Consider the following 10,595-nt stretch of genomic DNA (forward strand, 5'->3'; position numbering starts at 1 on the left):
TCCCCAGTGAGGTCACCAACAGACGAATTCGGTGTCTTATCCCTGCAGAGCTGATCAGAGCGTTGGATTCCTCAATCCCCAGCAGGTTCTCACCATTGTACTTCCTCAAGCGGTTGTTTCAGGACATACACTCCCCAGCAGAGTTGACAGTGCCAGACTGTATCTTCCCAGCAGAAGTGGCTGCTCCTTAGAGTTCGATGCCAGATCGATAATCCCAATGCCAGATCCATGGTTTCTTTCCTTGAAGCAGAACCTCGGTACCGTATCAGTGTTTGCTCCCCCTGTTGAGTCATCTCTCGCAAATCGTGGTTGCCAGAATCATTGTAGCTTTCCTCAGCAGCAGGCTTCCAATGCCATTCTTTCCCCGATCAGAGTCTCGGTATGGCCAGAGCACCGCATGGCTAGTCATCTCCCCACAGAGTTCATTGTGGTGTGTACCTCCAGCAGCCTGGCCAGAGCCCAGAGGATGGTAATCATTTCCCCAGCGGATCCCCTTGCCTCGGCTTGGCATTCTACCCAGCATTTCGCATCCCTGCATGTAGAAACATATTGCATTGCATCCTTCCAAATCGCGTAGCATTTCCATTTTCATGGAGCATTACGCCATTGAAAAATTCAAACATACGCATTGTAAGCATAAAACATTCTCGGTATCCCAGGTGATAAGCTAGAAGTTGTTTCCAATACTCAGACTGAAGATTGTTCATGACTTACCTTTGTTATCCCCAGAAAGTGTCATTGGCCCATGCGCCGCCTCTATCATCATTCTCTATCTCTGCCGATACTGACAGGCATGAATGTTCCGGTATCTAGACCGAAGTGGCATTCAGGCCAGTTTTCCGGTGTTCAGACCGAAGTGGCATTCAGGCCAATGTTCCGGTATCCAGACCGAAGTGGTGTTCAGGCCAGTGTTCCGATATTCAGATCGAAGTGGCATTCAGGCCAGTTTTCCGGTGTTCAGACCGAAGTGGCATTCAGGCCAATGTTCCGGTATCCAGACCGAAGTGGCGTTCAGGCCAATTTTCCGATATTCAGATCGAAGAAGTTTCCGACGATCAGGTCAACGCAACTTATGGCATTCAGGCCAGCTTTCCCGGTATCCAGACCGAAGTGGCATTCATGCCAATGGTCAGGTATTCAGACCGAAGTGGCATTCAGGCCAGTTTTCCCGATGTTCAGATCGAAGTCATCTCCAGTATTCAGACTGATGAGCGGCATTCAGGCCATGGTTATTTCTGTGTTACCATTTATTTTGGTATCCAGGTTAGCATTCTTTTTTTGGTATTCGGACTGACTCTCACCGTACCAGACGGATTCTTCATTCAAGGCATTGTTACTTCACTTCACTTCAGTGCAAATTTTTGGGCTTTTATTGTATTCAATCCCTTGATACCTCGAAAGTGCGAAAGTCGCCGCTATCTTCTTTTCGGGTCCCCAGTTGATTGAATAGGGGCAGCTGTAACACCCCAAAATTTGCCCTCCTCATTCATGCATTCACTTTTTAGGTCATTTAGCATTTCATGCCATATTGCATCGCGTCAATCAGAATTCGCTCCAAGAAGCTCGAACATCATCCAGGACACTTTGTGGGTTCTACTTAGACGGTCAGTCGACGCAAGGAATAGACTTGAGGTACTACCAACAGGTCTAATTGGGGCCTATTCAGCGTGCAAATTTCCAGACTTAAAGAAGCAAGAATCGGCTGGTGAGATGTCATGCTCGCTAGGCGAGCAGATGCTTCGCCTAGCGAAGAACACTGTCATGCTCGCTAGGCGAGCAGATCCTTCGCTAGGCGAAGGGCGCGCATTTCAGAAAATATCAGAAAGCTTTGGGCCTCAACTGACCTCATCCCAAGCCCATTACCCAAGAAATCAGTTTATAAATACTGAAGTTTCAGTAGAGGAAAACACTGGGAGTTACACTTGGAGTTACACTGGGAGAACCACGGGAGAAAGATCTTGAGAGAAGGAGACCTAGGAATTACTCTGCAGCAACTTTCAGGCAGCTCTGAGGAGTTCACTCCGATTCACACGCTCTTTTGCCCCCGCCTCACGCAAACCTAACAGAGCTTTACAAATCCAGCCGCGTCGTTCGATCGATCTCTCTCATCAGGTATGCCTTTGTTCCTACTACTTTACGCCTTGAATTTGAATATTATGAATGTATGAGGTAACATCAGGTGTTGCCCACGGGTTTATGTTTGTGTATAAATATATGAACAATGCATCGAATGTTTTAATAATTTCGTTTCTGAGATGAATTCCATAGGGTTTGGAGTCCTTAACATCGTGCAGGTATCAACGAAAAATCCAAAACCCGCAGGCCCTCGCTAGCCGCTTCGCTAGGCGAGCCTGTAGCGAAGCTTCGCTAAGCCTTCGCTAGGCGAAGCAGTCGCGAACGTGACAGTATTCGTTTTTTTTTTCTCTTTATTCTAACCTGTCTTGTGTTTCCATGGCATTGTTTTCTCTTGATTTCATCCTGCTGTTCTAACCCTTTGTCGAGTTTTGTGAGGGCTCACATGGCTTTTGCAGAGACACTCGCGTGGTTTCCCACTTTATTTGTGGGATACCCCCTGGAGTTTTATTCTGATTATTCGTGTTGACTGATTTCCTTTGACGGTCCAGTTGGAGGGATTTCAGGGTTTCTTACTCCTTTAACTGCTATAGCTTCGGATCTTTATCCGTGTGGTAATTTTTTCCCTTTCTCGTACTTTATCGCTTTCTTAGCTGGAAGACCTCGATAGGAAGCAATGTTTGAGCCCCTTGGTGGCATTTTACTTTGAGATACTTGTTTTGTGTTCTGTATTCGTATCCCCACATGTAACACGGTTCCTTCGTCAAGGACTGCCTGTTTGCCCTCGCGCATCACAAACCCTAAAACCCATAACACACGTTTACTCCTTCTACTACAGGTGAGTAAGTCTCCAAAGGTCGAGCATCCGGTAGATTGCGTAGTAACGTCGTTCATCCAAAACCCATTCCATGACCCCGTAGTTAGCCGAACTACGGCTTGCTCTGATTCTCATTCCATATGAGATACGTAGGCATAAGACGCGATGTCTTAGCGAGCACACTAACCCCCAACCCGTAGGTCAGCCGAGCTACGAAGACTCTGATTCTCATATTCAGATGAGATACGTATGCAGTGGATACGACATCCGCGCGAGTCATTTCTCTTAACCTTTTAGTAAATAGTACATTAGATAAACTCACACCCTTTAGAAAAAAGCTACAAAAGTGGATCCCGTAGAGTACTACGGATGCGTAGGGGTGCTAATCCCTTCCCTTCGCATAACCGACTCCCGAACCCAAGATTTGGTTGCGAGGCCCCGTCTTGTCCTTTCCTTTTTCAGGTTTACTTCGAGCGTTTCCTTTCCCTCCTTTGGGATGAATAACGCACGGTGGCGACTCTTCTGTCTTTCTCTTTCGCCGGTTGTTTTTTTCGCACACTGTATTTTTCAGGTTGCGACAGGTGCCAAAATTATTCTCACACAAATACAACATTGTGATCATCAAAACTCAAGGTATAGATGCAGAACCAAATCTTGTTCTAACAATCTCCCCCTTTTTTATGATGACAAAACATATATTTTGATGAACAATTTTGTACAGGGTAGTCACATAAGAATACATCTTTACAGAAGCATAAATCTCCCCCTGAGATGTATAGTCCTATAAAGATAAAATCAAAATGAAAGAGCACTTTCCTAATTTACCTATTGAAGTACCAGAATGAATAATTAGTTAGAATCTGGTTTAACTTCAGAAGTTGATTGATGTTGTCCAGAACACTGGTTGATAACATCATTCTTTTGATAGTCCTTCAGAAGGGCTTTCCTTAGAAACTTCTTTAAAGAGTCTTTCTTCCGAACCTTCTTGAAGACCCTTCTTCAGAAACTTCTTGAAGACCTTTCTTCAGAAGCTTCTTCGAATAATCATTCTGATTCTTGAAACATAAGCTTTAACAAATAATTCTGAACCTTGAGAGTTAACCCTGAAAAAAAATACTTAACAAACTTTTCTCGAAGTATTTGTTAATATAAACATTAAAAAAGTGTTTGGGTTTTTTAATTAGGAATTTAGATACAAGATAAACTCTTAATTCTTCCCCTTTAGAAGATCATGTTTTCTCCCCCTTTGTCATCAATCAAAAAGAATAAAAAGACAAAGTAAATAAAAAGAAACCAACAAAATTTTTAATTAAAACATGCCAAACTGGAAGTCCAAAGTACATAAACAAAAGCAAAAGAAATGTAAAAAAAACAATTAAAGTAAAAACAAAATTTTAGGGGTTCTGGGGAGGAGGTGGAGGAGGAGGAGGAAGTCTTGACAGAATCAATTAGAACATCAGATCTTGCTTATCCAGATGCTCATTGACCTTCGCACTATCAATCTTAATCTGCTCAATGGTTCTCAGAAGAGAAACCGGAATAGGCTGAGATGCAGAAGCTTTAGAGACCATAATCTGGTTTGGAGCTTCTTCCGTTGCAGCATCTTCAGGTTCAGGAGCAGAAGGCTCTGGAGCAGCAGATTCTTCAATATGCTAAGAAGATTTTGTTGGAGCAACTTTTTCTTCTTCTACTACCATAGGTTCTGGAGAGACCTCTTTCACTTCTAGTGCAGGAAGACAAAGTTGAGAATTCCTCAGCTTCCATAATTCCATCAAGGGTACGAACCCAAAACGAAACTTGTTGAAGATTGTTGTTCAGCCATTTGAGTGATGAAGATGAGGATGGAGATGAAGAACAGTTTAGAGAGAGAGAGAGAGAGAGAGAGAGAGAGAGAGAGATTTGAGGTTCAAGACCTTGAAAGTGTAGGATAAATGTGCGTGTAGTGTGAAAATGTGAGTGATGTGAGTTTAAATAGACAATTTTAGTAATGATGACAAAAGGTGTGCGTAGACATGGGGGAAGTGTAATGGTTTAGATCTAATTCCAAGAATTGTTAAACCCAATGTATCACGCTTTAATCACGCATGCTCAGAAAGTGGGACAATTGTCTCCATTAAGAATCACATGAAATTACACAACAAAGTAACCATTAAATGCTTCAACTATTCAGAATCAGGAAGACAAATCGATAAGATTGCTTCTGATTAGAACCTTTATGATTCTTGAAAACTTTCGTACTTCAGAAAGCTTCAAGTTTCAGAGTCAGAAAGAAAACAATCTCAGAGTCTAATATAGAGTTCTGGAGACTTTATATTCTGAATAACATCTTTTCACTCTGGACAAGGTTTCATAAACAAATTTTCCAGAATGAATGTGAATTTATCTTCAGCAAGAGGTTTTGTAAAGATATCAACCCATTGATGGTCTGTATCAACAAATTGTAAGTGAAAATTTTCCTTCTGAACATAGTCACGTAAAAAATGATGTTTTATTTCAATATGCTTAGCCTTAGAATGCAAGATAGGATTCTTAGTTAAAAATATAGCAGAAGTATTATCACAAAGAATAAGAATGTTACTCTCAAATATCTTATAATCTTCCAGGTGACTCTTCATCCAGAGTATCTGAGTACAGCATCCAGAAGCTGCAATGTATTCAACTTCAGCTATTAAAAGCGCAATTGTTTATTGTCTCTTGCTAGACCATGAGATTAAGTTTTATCCTAGAAATTGGAAACTTCCAAAAGTATTTTTTCTTTCAATTCTATCTCCAGCATAGTCAGCATCATAATAGCCTACTAAATTATACTCACTTGATTTTCTATAAAATAAACCAAGATTAGTAGTACCTTTTAGATACCTAAAGATTCTCTTAATAACAATTAAGTGAGTTTCCCTAAGACTTGATAGGAAGCCAGCACATAAGCATACATTAAATAAGATATCATGTCTAGAAGCTGTTAAATACAAAAGAGAACTTATCATACCTCTAAAAAGCTTTTGATTTACCTTACTGCTTACCTCTTCTTTTCCCAGAATGCATGTAGGATGCATTAGAGTCTTTGCTAGCTTACATTCTGATAAGTTTAATTTCTTCATAATTTCCTTTGTATATTTACTTTGATTAATATAAGTGCCTTCTGGTCTTTGATCAATTTGAATTCCCATAAAGAACTTCAGTTCTCCCATCAGACTCATTTCAAATTCTGCCTGCATAGACTTAGCAAAATCCTTGCACAATGACGCATTAGAAGAACCAAAAATAATATCATCGACATATATTTGCACAACCAGATTGTCTGATCGGGAAAATAGTAAGTGTACTATTTTTCCTGGTGTAGTAATAAAGGGGAAATTCCCTGAATGTCGATCTCAAGGACTACACGTCAATATCGAGTTCAAATTATCATTCAATTAAACAAAAGTTATAATTGGGGTTTTTTTAATTCAAAATTATAATAATAAAGGCAAAGGCAAATAATAATGAAAAATAAGGGTTTGCAAGGCAAGAGGAAAAATGCCAGGGAGGGTGTATGATTTATCCCTGTAACAACTCTGAGTCGCTATTGCATCAATAAATATCAATTACTATCAGTTCTCAAGGGTATTTTCTCCCAAGTCCTTGGGGAGAAAACCTTTAATTATTCTACCCTAATTTCTATGTCCATGGGCAATTAGGATGAAGTTAAGCTTTATTATATCAAAATACTCTTATTCCTATAGGGTATCCCTAGTCTTAGGTGATATCTACTGTAGAGTAACCTTATGAAAACCTTACCAATGACGGTCCATCCTAATTGTTACCATAGAACAATCTTGATTGGTCCGAAAGAGAAAGCATTAAATACATCAAAAGGTTACCATAAGAATAATGTGATAAATGAAAATGTAAAATCAAAGTCATTACAATTCTAAATCAGGGACACCCCCCTAACATTGGGGGGTTTAGCTACTCATATTGTTCAAAACTAATGCAAGATAAAAATTACACATTACAAGTAATTGGATGACTTGGAAATTTTAATCGCTTCCGCTCATGAAAACCTTTCGCTCCCCGAATCCCTTGATCTTTGTAATACTTGATTGCTTGACAATTCTGGTGCTTGCCTCGTTCCAGAATGCCCTTTTCTTTGGTAGAAGGTTCTCTTATATAATGAAAATTCCAGGCAACAGGTGGACAACTCCAAAAATATCTTCACAAGCCCGATGATCCAAAGCCCGTCAAAAAAGGGAAATTTTGGGCTTGGGCTGAAACGGGTCATTTCAGCTCACCGCTTAGCTTGACACGTCCATGGGGACTCAACACGGCTGACGAAAAGGCCTAACACAGCCGGTCGTGTCAAGCTACTGTTTTAAACTTTTATCCTCCTTCTGCCTGACACGGCCCGTGTCAGGTGACACGGGTGGCCGTGTCAGGCCTCCTGTGCTGAAGTTTTTCCATTCCTTTGCTCATTGGAATTCCACACTGTCTCGCTCCGAGTTCCTCGGTTCTTCCACCTGGACCTGTTGGACAAAAACACAAACATCCTACGCATAAAATCACGAAAATATAAAGTAAAATATGACAATGAATGGATATGCTCAAATATTATACGGGAAGTAAACTTGCCTTGAAAGTACCAAAATCCTTGCACGATGTCTCAAAATCCTTGGTTTCTTGTCGGATCAGTAATGAAAACTTAATGAAAATGGTGACTGATCACAACCCCAAACTTAACTCATTGCTTGTCCTCGAGTAATGTTTCAGATGACACTGTGTGTCACTTCCCAAGATTCTTTATTTTTCCTGACACTGTTGAGATCATTCGCTAACGCCTTCACTCTTCCTTTTATAGTTCCTGCTTTTCCTTGTAAGTTTTCAGTCGCACTTCCACTTCGAGGCACCGTTTCACCTGTCAGCTTATATCACATTCTCACCAAGTCTCTCGGGGTTAAGTGTATTCACTCATAATTCATAATATGCAATATCGACTCATAAGTTTGAATAGTCTCTCTTTTCATACCACCTACACACAACACACACTTTTTTAGGTCTTTCGGGTTATAACGGGGCTTGGGTTATGGTGTGGATATTCAAACAAAATGGGAAACAAGTGGTTTTTGGTTCAGAGTCAATGTTACTATTATTTTCACTGTGTTGGTTCGTCTTTCTTTCTTAAAATTCTCTCTTTTTATTTTTCGCTCGGTTTTTCTTTTCGATTCTTGTTTTGCAACCAAGTGCCCTTCTTTGGCTCGTCCTTCTTTTGAACCCTCGAGATTTTTTTTTTCCGATGATTCTCTCTTTTTTTTCCGCACTTACCTTGGCTTTTGGAACTTATGGGGTTTTACCCCAAACTTAGAATTTTAACACAGCTTAATAATATCAACTTGACTCTGAACAAGGTAAGGAAGTGTTTTGGCCGCGGGGTACATTTACGTGGTTAAACAAACAATGGATACATGCTCAAATGGGGTTTACAATGGATAAAATTATTAGGACGGCTAGAAAGGCTTAAGGTTATATTCAAACAACGTGCCTCAGTGTGTGTAGCTATGCAGTGATAGTCCCAGAGAATCTATGCAAATTTAGAGTGATAAAGACATACCTGAATATCACTCATGATGATCAATGTGTTTGGCTTTCTATGACTCACCTTGTTAGGTAAAGCTTGACAGTATCCACAGTACCTCTAGTATGGTGCGACATCTTCCTAACTTTCGAATGCACATGGCACTTATGTTGGTTAAGATGTATACGTTGCGTCCGATCTTTCTTCTTCAGCAGTGTCGACTTCCTGGGAAGATCCTGCACAATAAGCAATGGTAAGTGGAGTGATCATTTCATCCACTCCTAGTCGTGATCATTACTAATTTCACAATAACACCACGAACCTGAAACACTTGCAGCATAATGTACCCTAAAACAGAAAAACCAAATATAAAACGTAATAAAGTAAAATAACAAAATTATTAGAAAAGTAACAAAATACTGAAAATAACATAAACTCTCCCCCACACTTGAACCAAACATTAGCCTCAATGTTTGCGAACAAGAGCGAAGGATGAAACTCATAGCACTCTACTGAGGAGGTGGGTGTGGAAAATGCAACATCAATTACCGCATCATGAGGCTCATTTAATCCAACATTTCCCCCTGTCGGGCTTGCTCGATACCTTGCTGTTTTTTCTCAGTCCTTAAGTCACCCAACTCAGTTTGCACCCAGGTCCATTGGTCGGTGGACCAGGAAGAGGATCTTGCGTCCTGTTGGGTAAGCTCCGAAGGTGGGCGTACAAATTGTTCTTGAGGTTCCTCCTCTTTTGCTTCTGTGGCATCCACATGGTCACCTGCAAATTGTTCACCTGCAGCAAAATACTCAGTGTCGTGGCCTTCCTCAATGTCGGGGTCAGCACTTACATATAGCCAGTTTGCACAGTCAGTAATACTAACTTTGTCCCAATTCGAAAGATACATAATAAACCGTTTATTGATAAGAACAGAATAATAAGTGGGAGCAACGGCAATCATACCTTGTTGTATCAGAGCTGACATGTCAATTTTAGTTTTACCTGCAACCGGAGTGTCTTTAAGTAACACCGCCTGATACCCAAAATGTTCAGCAATTTGGGTGATCATGTCGCCGACGGAGATGCCTCCAGAGTCCTCTCGGCCATCCCTGCCCAGATAATCAGTTGCAAAGGCAGCTACATTGATGGCTTTGTTTTGCGCCATCGAGTATATAAAAAATAACTTTTGCTGAGTGGCTACCCCTATGCTATCACCTCGTCCAAACAGGGTGTAAGCCAAACCCTTCTGGGTATAACGGAAACACGGGTTCTAGATGTCGGAGGCTTTAGCACCCTTGGAGGTGTAATCCGTCATCCCCGTGATGGCAATCCAGAAGTCCTTTGGCGAAAACCCATCTGGGACCGCTCCCGGTCCATACAATGGGAGTCAGAGTATCCCTGTCAATTCTTCCACAGGTAATTCATGATAGTTATTGAACAGACAGAAACGTAAAGTCCCAAAATAGTATCTGGTGGTGTCGATCCATCTCTTTTCGAGTTGGAATTCCAGCATGCTGAAGAATTCGAGAATGATGCACTCATATTTCAGCGCTTCAAGGCTCATAAACTCCGACATCCCTAATACGTGGGACATCCTGTACAGTCCATACTGGAGGACTTTTGTTGCAGTTCTATCACCGCTAAAGTGTCCTCCATATTCTGAGTTGTGATAAGCTTTGAGGATGTCCATTTTCTCTTCCTCCGGAACACATCTCCTCACCAGGCCATCTATTCCCTTTTTGTACAAGAACGGATCGTCACACACATAAAACCTGCAATCATGCAAAAATATTTTCCTTTTATTAGAGTTAAAATCATTAGGTATTAGTCCACCTACCATAAAGTTCGCGTAATCTACGAACCAGGGGATATTCGTAACGGCTAGGATACGTTCGTCGGTGAACTCATCTCTGATGGGGTGTGTTTCTTCTGTTTCTTGAATCGGAGTCATCTGAGACAAGTGATCAGCAATAGTATTTTCACTCCCGTTTTTGTCTCTGATTTCCAGGTCGAACTCTTGTAGCAGTAGGATCCATTGCAGCAGCCTTGGTTTTGATTCATGTTTGGAAAAAAAAATATTTTAAAGTTGCATGGTCAGTATACACAATTATCTTTGATCCCAACAAATAGGATCTGAACTTATCAAAAGCATACACAACAGC

Source organism: Lathyrus oleraceus, chromosome 6 (genome assembly GCF_024323335.1).
Source record: "Lathyrus oleraceus cultivar Zhongwan6 chromosome 6, CAAS_Psat_ZW6_1.0, whole genome shotgun sequence".
In the NCBI taxonomy this organism is placed as follows: domain Eukaryota; kingdom Viridiplantae; phylum Streptophyta; class Magnoliopsida; order Fabales; family Fabaceae; genus Lathyrus; species Lathyrus oleraceus.